The sequence below is a fragment of the Globicephala melas genome, chromosome 12 (assembly GCF_963455315.2).
Source record: "Globicephala melas chromosome 12, mGloMel1.2, whole genome shotgun sequence".
NCBI lineage: Eukaryota > Metazoa > Chordata > Mammalia > Artiodactyla > Delphinidae > Globicephala > Globicephala melas.
The window spans coordinates 37,061,101-37,071,484 of record NC_083325.1 but is presented as its reverse complement, the minus strand read 5'-3'; the positions used below and the strand labels follow the sequence as shown (position 1 = coordinate 37,071,484).

The 10,384-nt window shown below is 35.6% G+C and overlaps 1 protein-coding gene across 7 annotated transcripts in view; it reads left to right on the top strand.

Moving 5' to 3' along the window:
* Nucleotides 1-10,384, top strand: part of EHBP1 (EH domain binding protein 1) — a 346,734-nt gene that overhangs the window by 273,203 nt on the left and 63,147 nt on the right. The window lies entirely within an intron of this gene.

Below are 10,384 nucleotides of genomic sequence, written 5' to 3'. Positions count from 1 at the left end.
ATTATTGGCAAAAGGCTAGGTATAGATCCTAGACGATTGGTATTTTCCATTAAAAACAAGCTGCCAACAGTTTGCAGGACATTTAAAAAAAAAAAGGGACTTGGAAAAGCATATGGTTTTCACTTGTCCTTTACATTTTGATCACTTGTATGTTAGGGCTTTTTCCATTAATATTGAGAGGAGGAAAAACTTTCAAGTGCATCAGGAATATGGTTGTTTCTGTGTAGCATTTCAGAGATACAGAATAGCCCAAAGACAATGTATAGGTATTTTCTTTGTAGAATAGGATGAATTCCAAAACATGGTTAACTAAGAAGAGACCCTGACAAGGTAAAGAACACTCCTTCCTATATTGTATATATATCTACTAGGCTTGGCAAAAATCCTTGTTTTATAACATCTCTTTTTTTTTTAATCTCAAATGTCAAGTTTACACAGGAGCAAAGCCCTTAGGTGAAGCACTATAGAAGTTAACACCTGAAAATGAATAAACAGTTTTTAGGCACTCTTTATAGTATAGCTTTTAAGAGGTATAGAATATGTCATATTTTGGGCAGAGGAACTGATCAAAATAGATACAACATGTTCTCTTTAATCACTAAGGTATACCCAGGCTCTGCCCACCCCAAGTTACTGGTGTCAAACTGATATTAACTATCAGCACTTTTTTGAAATCCAAAGGTATTGGTTGGATGGAATCCAAAAGTGTTGATCATAAATAAACATTTTATAGGTAATAATACTGGCAATAAGAATTACAAAGAAAAAAATTCATTAACATTTAAGGACAAGGCAAGTGTTGGTGAGGTATTACTCATAAAGAGGTTCTTTATTGGTAGCTTTGTTAATAGACAACTTGTAGAATTATTTATACGAAAAAGGCTATGTCATTTTCAGTATCTGAACAGGATATGAAGTAGATTATATATTCCCACACATATATATCTGTGAATATATACCTACAGAGAGGAAAGAGCAGATAAATTTGGATTCTTAGAAGTTTTTCTAGTGAAAAAAAAAACATAATATAAAGTAGTAATATTTTCTTTTAATATGACACTCAGATGTCATACTTCTGAAGGGTTAAGTCTTATTTATCTGAATGGAACCGCAGGACAGTTTTGCAGAATGCTTTAGCACAAATACCTATGGTTTACTTTGACGTTATGTTTTTTTGTTGGTTTATGTACTTTAAATACTTGAACTGTTAGACCTTTTACTTTTTTGCTGAGAAAGATGTATTTGTACCAGATTAGAAAAGCTAAACTGTTTCTTTACATTGAATAATCAGCCTGTCATGACAAATCTATCTCCTTCTGCATGAGTAGGTGCCAGTCTGACGGGCTTCTTTTAGGCTCACACTGGGTTTTAAGCTAGATCCATGTGCATGACTGGCAGTGCATTTGTTGGGCCAGATCTAAGGAGCCAGAGACCGTTCAGCTCCTTTTTACCTACAAAAGAGCAGCCAGACAACCAGCAAGAGGCCTTGGATGTAACACAAGGTGATACTTACTTAGTCAGCCATTCTTTTTTTTTTTTTCTTATAATTTTTTTAAACTAAGAAGTTATCCATTTCACAGAGAAAAGAGGAATTAAATTATCAAAGGGTCCTTTTTGGAGACCCAAACTATTTCCATTAGTTCTGCTAATGCAATTTGAAGTTTTCAAAAATACAAAATAATTGCTTTTATAATCCTAAAAATAATTATTTTTAGAGGAATATAGTACCTACTAGAAATTCATATATATTAGTTTAATGAATGAAAGAAAATGATTACTGACTTAGAATATAAAACTTTATATCCCAGATTGCTTCCAGATACTTAAAGGAGAGGCTCATATAGCAACATTAACTTGATCATGCACTTTTATGTTTAGAATTCTTTATTTTTACAGCACTCAGGCAAAACAAATGCTACAATTAAAAATGATCATTTCTGTATTTGGAAACAAAGAGATATATTTTTTAAAACTTGAGTATGATATATTCCGTTGTGTGAAATGAATACTAATGAAATCTAAATTCTTCAAATGCATGTCTGTTTTTTCTGAACTAGTCCTTTTATGCTTTCTGCTCATATATTAAAAACTAGATCTCAAACTTAAATTCACATTCTGTTTAATATTTTGCCTATGTATTTTAAACAAATTCAAAATTTAGTAGTTACTACAAAAATAAATGTAATCCCCAGGGTTGATCAAAGATTTAATCTGACCAGATGGAGCAAACTTGAGAAAGATTTTGACTTTCCACTCTGTTTTGCAACAAGAAAGGCTGATTTTTTTCTTTCTTTCTTTCTTTGTTAGAGAAACAGAGATCAGGCCATCCCCAGAGAAATGAGCAGGTGTGGCCATTTATAAGCATGTCTGCTTATATTACAAACCAGCATAAGAAAAGTTTGAAACGGGTTGAAAAGATCTGCTAAACAGTTTTAATGTTTTACTCTAAATCCTATTTATTCAGTCAAGAGCTGATCAAGCTGGCGGGAAACTATCTAGTCTACCCAAACCTTTAAAGATCTTATAATTTTATTTTTTATTTTTATTCTATCTTTGGTAGCAAGTGAATAGGTGCACTTTGGTAATCCTTGCCTCTGGACAAGCACAGTTTTGTTTTTTTTTTTTTTTATCCTTTCTGAATGCCTAATAACAGAGCCTTGCTTCCTGTCTAATGCTGAAAGGGTAGCAGTCAAGTTCTTTCTCTTAGTTTACTATTAAATTGAGGAATTTCACGGACCATTCTGAGAACAGAATCCTGTGAAATATTAGCAGTACTAAGTAAAGCCCTATAAAAAAATTTAGATAAGTTAAAATGTATTTAGCCCAATTAATAAAAGTCCAACTCCTAAGACCATATGAAACACTGAAGAACTCAAGTAAGCATAAGATAGTATGGAATATGGATTTGTTGATAGAAATAGGGTGCTTTGTGCTGTTACAAACACAAATTTACAAAGACTAAGGATGCAAACTACATTATTTGAAATAATATATTTCTAAATTTTGTAAAAGCTTATTTCATGAAAATGTGTGTAGACATGTTTCTTAAATAGAAAGACTTCTCAATCTATAGTTTTCAACTGACTGAATAAAAATATCTAATGTTATGAAAGACACCCTTGGGTGGGTAATGATCTCAGCAGCTACACTGACAGTTTCTCATGTTCTAATTCACCTTCACACATCCATGGCATCATTTTTTGGCTAAAGTAATGTCAGTCGTTGACATTTGCGGCAAGTATAAAAAGGACCCCCCATGGCAGCCATTTTTATTTGATTCTTAAGATCCAAAGGCTGGTGAAAGAACAATTGAATAAAGTTGAGGATTGGAGAAGCTTGATTTTCTTGTTCTCTGTGAAATGAAACTCTAGTCTTTTTCTTCCCCTTCCCCTTAAAAGCAAAAGTCTGCTAGGGGGTTGTAGCTGTGTCAAAGCCGCTGGGATGCCACTGCTGATCACTTTAATTACTACGACTAAGGAGGATAAAATTAAAAGTAGCACCATTGAAGCAGTGGAAGAAAGCTTGCCTAGATGTCGGTGAACTGTGAAATATAAAAATTGCATACCAATACATTTTTATGGAAAGGAAACAAGGAATTACATTACTTATTCTTGAAGAGTTTGTCCTTAAATTGTCAAGTTTTACTAGTGCGTCTATCTATGGCAGATTGTAGACCATTTTAGAAGGATAAGAAAAATAGTAACTTGAAGACATGCTGTGAAAGGGCTAAATATTTTTTCAGTTTATGTCCAAAGTGGTTAGTTCTGATCCATCTGATCCAAAAAATATTTGAATATTTTAAATTCATTGTGTTGAAATACAAGCTTTTTGTACCATAACAGGACTTTTGCCTTATTCTGAAGATGTTAACAAAGAGGAAAGTGAAGCTTAAATGTACCACATTCAGTACTTTTCTGAAGACTTATAATTTAAAGTCAGGAACCTAAGTTTTAAATGAATATAAGTAAGTTAATTTCTCTTTACCTCTCTGTATTCAGTAGCACAAAGGGGAGTTTAACCTGATTTGTATAGCCCAAGTGTAAGTAAAGAACTGTTGTTTTTTTTAATGACAATAGCAGTAGGGCCTCAGACAAATTTTCTGAACACCAGTAATGTAATAGCTAGGACCAGCACTTTGAAATCAGACAGACAGTGATTTTAATTCTTACTATGCCATTTACAAGATGTATGACCTTGGGCAGTATATTTAAGTGAGATTCCATTTCTATCAAATCAAAGTCATAGTGGTTACCTCAGAGTGGTGAATGGTGAGTGAAAACACTGCACAGGCACACAGCTAGTATTTACTCAAAAATACAGCTTCTATCAAACCCTCTAAAGAGTACATCTGTCTTACAAAAGCTAGAATGTTCTATATAACTCGGTCTAACTCTGTAAATAATACTGTATAGAAAAAGGTAAATGTCATCAGACCCATTCTTAGAAATAGGAGCCTACTTCAATTTTTTTAAGTTTATTTAGACTAGGCAGGTAAATGAAAGATACATAGGTTTCCTATGTGTTGAATTTTTCGAGTGTACTTTTAATGACAGCAGTCTTCTAAGTTACTTACCTTTGCATCCCATTGAAAAGATTCCTTTATTTTTTTTCAGCAGATATAGTAAACAGATGACTTATTTACAGCTGTGAGTCGCTATCTTCTTTTGAATGCAGAAGGGTCAAAACAGATAACACATTTCTGTACTTGAGTAGGTTTAGGCAAACCATCATTGTCGGAAATATTCACCTATACAAACATAAAAAATGATGAAATAATCACTGCCCTTACTCTCTGGTCATTTTATTCCTTTGATATAAACAGTATGTTTCTTTTGAGTAAAAGACACATAGATTTTTTTTGCTATCTATTCTTTAAATACTACTGTAAAAACTGACTTTAAAAATTTTTTAATTTTATTTTATTTATTTTTTTATACAGCAGGTTCTTATTAGTTATCCATTTTATCCATATTAGTGTATGTATGTCAATCCCAATCTCCCAATTTGTAAAAACTGACTTTTAATGAAGCTTATATATAAAAATTAGTTTTACATATAAGGAATCTGGATATTAATAATACTATCAATTAAATTGGTTGCATAATCAATTTCTATAATTACAAGCTTTTCCTTCTGACCTTAACAATTAACTTCTATTTTTTCAGTTGGTTCTTTGTCTTAAGGAAACTCAATGGGTGAGAAAACAAACAATGCAGATATGCCATCCCACTGGAGCCCTCCAAGGCCCAAGCAAAATTATCTCTGTGGTGTTAGGACGTTAGCAGAAAAGTAAATCAGGGCAATCTGATAGGAAACTAGAATTCTGTCAGTCAGGCTCAAGATTTTGCGCTGTGTCCATAAACTTTGTTTACTGTAGGGTTTTATGAGTTGTAACCTGCCCTTGTAGTCTGTTAATGAGGCTAAATCTTGCTACTTGAGAACTGAATTACAGCACACCTCTGGGCTAATGGTTATAAACAGAAAGTCCCATTAGGGCTGCATTCTGATTTGTTCGTTTACATTTTTTCTATTGTATAGAGAACAATGATGGGTAAATAGGTACAAACAAACAATTTACATGGAAATTGATAAAGTGTCCCTACTTAGTATTTAGAGTTGGTTTTATTAATGATTGCCTGCTTTAAATTGCACTCTTGGTAAGCTCTCAGAAACATTTGCAGGTGGGAATATTATTGGGGGAGGAGGGGGAAGCGGTAGCTGGTAAGAAAAAACTAGGTTCCCATTTCATATTCATAAAGGTAGAATCATTTATTTCATTTTTATGCAGTTAAGATGACCCAAGACCACTTCATCTTAGTCTGAATCACCAGATTCCAGCTCTGCGAGAAGTTATTACACGCAGTGAAATTCACTTAAACCTAGTTGCCTGAGGCATATCAAATAATGGTTTTTATTAGTGCTCTTAACTTTTCTTAAGTTTGAAAGATGAAAGTTTAGTAAAAGCTCAATTTTCCTCAGTTAGTCATGTAATTTGATACTTTTGGGGGATCAAATAGTTTGAAGGTTAAAAGCAGGGCCCTGTAGTCAGACAGACCTGGGCTGGACTCCTGGCTCAGACATCAGTTCTAGCTGTGTGACCTTGGAACTCTAAACTTAAATATTCTCATTGGTAAAAATCAGGTTGTAAAAATTAAATGAGATCATGCATATAAAGCACTTAGCACATAAAAGCTCAAGAAATATCAGCAACCGTCACCAAAGTTACCATTATCAAGCCTGTATTTCCTTTTATTTTCTAAGTTCAGAAGTATTAATAATGAACTAAGGATTTTTGTATATTATTCTTGCGTCTTTGGTCTCACACTGCCCAGTACATACTACTCCTCTAACTACAAATAAGCTCACATCTCTAAATATTAAGAAAATTCCCCTTGAGGGGCTTCTCTGGTGGTCCAGTGGCTAGGACTCTGCGCTCCCAATGCAGGGGGCTCGGGTTCGATCCCTGGTCAGGGAACTAGATCCCACATGCACGCTGCAACTAAAGATCCTGCATGCTGCAAATAAGATCCCCCACTTGGCAACTAAGATCCCACGTGCCTCAACTAAGACCCAGCGCAACCAAAATAAATAAATAAATATTTTTTTAAAAAGAAAAGAAAATCTCCCTTGAATGTTACATCTCTCTTCTTTTGCCCCTACCACCCACCCCAGAAGTCTACCATTTCATGTCTTTCCTCCCTTCCCCCCAAGACTTTTGAAAAATAACTCTTATTACAAGAGTAGTACATGAGTATTATAGAAAGTTAGAAAATGATGACAAAGAAAACAAAAATATCACATTTCCATACCCAGATATCTCCACCATGTCAATTTTGTGAATAACCTTCCAAGTCTTATGTATGTATTTATTTTGCCAAAAAGACAAAACAAAGTTATTACTGTATAAACTGTTTTTCAGTCAAGTTGTATTTTCTCTCATTTAATAACTCTAATTATATTCAGATTTCTCTAATTGATTCAACAGTGTCCTTTACAGCTGGTTTATCCAAACTAGTATCTAACCTAGGACTACACATTGCATCTGGTCAAGTCCCTTTTGTTGGTGGAGATGATGATTAGTTGTTTTTTGTTGTGTTTGTTTAGATAACTCTTATTAAAATGACCAGATTAATTGGCCTGAATATCCTACTTTCTAGATTTGTTTGGTTGCTTCCTTGCTGTGTCATTTATCATGTTTCTCTGTCTCCTGTGTTTATGATAAACTGGAGGTTGTATCTGAAGGCTTAGTAGATTCACTTTAGACATCTGGGCTAGAATATTATAGGTGGTGTTCGCTTCATGTGTTTCATATCAAAAAACATATAACAGGGACTTTCCTGGTGGTGCAGTGGTGGAGAATCCGCCTGCCAATGCAGGGGACACGGGTTTGATCCCTGGTCCAGGAAGATCCCACAGGCCACGGAGCAGCTAAGCCCGTGAACCACAAGTACTGAGCCTGCGCTGTAGGGCCTGCGAGCCACAACTACTGAGCCCACATGCTACAACTACTGAAGCACGTGCACCTAGAGCCTGTGCTTTGCAACAAGAGAATCCACTGCAATGAGAAGCACGCTCACCGCAACGAAGAGTAGCCCCCACTCACCACAACTTGAGAAAGCCTATGTGCAACAATGAAGACCCAACACAGTCAAAAATAAGTAAAAAATTAAATTTAATTTAAAAATTTAAAAAAAACATAACATATGGTTGACTCAACATTAGTGATGCTAAGACTGACCATTAGAGTAGTGGTTTCTAATCCCTGATCTAGTTCTGATCTCTTCATTTAAAGTTAGGTTTTCCTCTTGTAATTAGGGAATAATCTGTGTGGTGTTACTTAAGCATATGGTCCAATTATTAATGCTGTAAAACAAACAATCCCAAACTTAATGGTGTAAAAATTTTTTTTATTCTCAGATTCTATGGGTCAGGACTTCAGATAGGGTATAGTGTGGATGCTTTGTCTCTGTTCCACATTGTCTGGGGTGTCAGCTGGGGAGACTTGAACAGTTGGAGGTGACCCAAAATGGCTGAAAGTGGAGATTCTGAAGAAGGCTTTATTCACATGTTTGACACGTGAGCCAGGAAGACTTAAGGCTGAACTTGGCTGGGAATGTGGACTGGTGCACCTATGTGTAGCTTGGGATTCTCACAGCATGACAGCTAGGTTCCCAGAAAGTACAAAATGCAAGAATTTCAAGAGAACTGGACAAAAGGGGTGTAGCCTTTTCTGACCTAGCCTTGAAAATCACCTGCAGCACTTCTACATTCTGTTGATTATGTACAAGTCACTAAAGCTGGTCCACACTCAAGGGGAGGGGAATTAAGCTTTACCTTTTGACGAGGGAATGGCAAGGTCATGTTGCAGAAAGCATGTGGGATGAGAAATACTATCATGGCCATCTTTGGAAAATACATAATATTATTATTATAGCTGGTATTATTTTATAAAGTTGAGCTTTCTGTAATTGACTGGGGCTATTTAGTTACCCTAAACTTCAGTTCCCACTGGAAAGACAGGTTAAGTGTTTGATTTTTTTCCTCTAATTAGTAATTTTTAGGAGTTCTTTTAAAAGCTACCTCAGGGCTTCCCTGGTGGCGCAGTGGTTGAGAGTCCGCCTGTAGATGCAGGGGACACGGGTTCGTGCCCCAGTCCGGGAAGATCCCACATGCTGCGGAGCGGCTGGGCCCGTGAGCCATGGCCGCTGAGCCTGCGCGTCCGGAGCCTGTGCTCCGTAACAGGAGAGGCCACAGCAGTGAGAGGCCTGCGTACCGCAAAAAAAAAAAAAAAAAAAAGCTACCTCAAATGAGTTTATATATCCTTCTAAGAACTTTCTGAATATCATAATGAATTGATGAGTTTTCATTGATTCAGTGTGTGATTTCGTTGATTCAATTCATTGCAGTCATTGTTTGCTTGTTTGTTTTGATACTGAAATTGCTTCAGTTTGTCCACTGGGAGCTTCAAGCTTGTCTCTGGGTCCATTCAATACCTCTGTTAATCTACCCGCATTAATTTTGACAGCTCTCTATTCTAGCCATCTCAAAATTTGTGAAAGAATTGCCTAGCCTTGAACTCTACCAAGCTAGTGTCTTACCCCTGTCTCTTCTGACTCAGCTTTTTTCTTCCCTCTACATCTAATCAGTTACTAAGAATTGGTACAGGTACCAATTCTAGCTCTGATGTATTTCTTACACCTGTCTCCTTCCATTCCCATTGCCACCATCCCAGTTCTGAATCTCATTATAGCTTCCTTGTACTGTTTATAAGAGCCTCCTAAGTAGTCTCTTTCCAGTCCCCCTAGGCCAGCCTATCGTATACACTGTTGTCAGATTAATCTTTAATCTTTCTCAGATACAACTCAGGTTGATCATTCCCCTTGACAAAAAAAAAAAAAAAGAAAAAAAAAGACACAAAAACAAACCTCTTTCTTCTGAACTCTTCATCTGTTTTTATTACACCTCCTTATTGTGGCTGTTTTATCTTTCCCTCTATAATATAAGCTTTGAAAGTATAAATCGTTAAGTTTTCATATCTAGTACCAAGTACCAAGGTATGTACTAAGGACCAAAGATACAAAGATAAATCACATCTAGCTCCTGCATTCAAGTAGCTCAGTTCTACTGAGAAGGAGATGTTTGTACAGAGTTATAACTTGACAGGTATTATTTTAAAAAGTAATCTCACACACACACACACGCACGCGCACACACGGTACTATAGTAACATAGAAGGAGAACTTCATTCCACCAGTGGGGAGGAGGGAAGAGTAGTCAGGGGAAGTTTAGTGGATTTAAACTGAATCTTGAAGAATGAGTAGGAGTTAAATAGATGATAGAAGAACATTTCAGGAAGACAAAATGATATATTCAAATCCATGGATGCATGAAACTACATGATACAAACAATTTTGTATAAATAGATGTGAGGTTTTATAGAGATTGGGAGAGGTTAAGGGAAGATAACTGCACAGATATGTTGGGGCCATATTATTTCAGGCTTTGTTTTGTCATAATAATGCCTTATATCATATACTTTCCAGTTTACAAAGCAATTTCACATTGATTATTTGCAATTCATAATAGCCCTTTTTTAGGAGGCAAAACCTATTTTAGTTATTTAATTCTCTGTCATTTTTAGTTATTTTAAATATCAAAAACCACACTAGATTTTACTTTTTCTTCTCAATGTTTGCCTGGGGGGAAGGCATAGTAGAAATGAGGACAGAAATACATCAGTTACCCAATTCTGATTTTAAAACTATCAACAACAATAACTGTGGAACTAATGTGTACTATCCCCATTCCTGCTGTAGCCCCCTAAAAATACCACTTCCTATATTTGATCAACATGATGTAGCAGCATATTCTGCTATCAAAGATT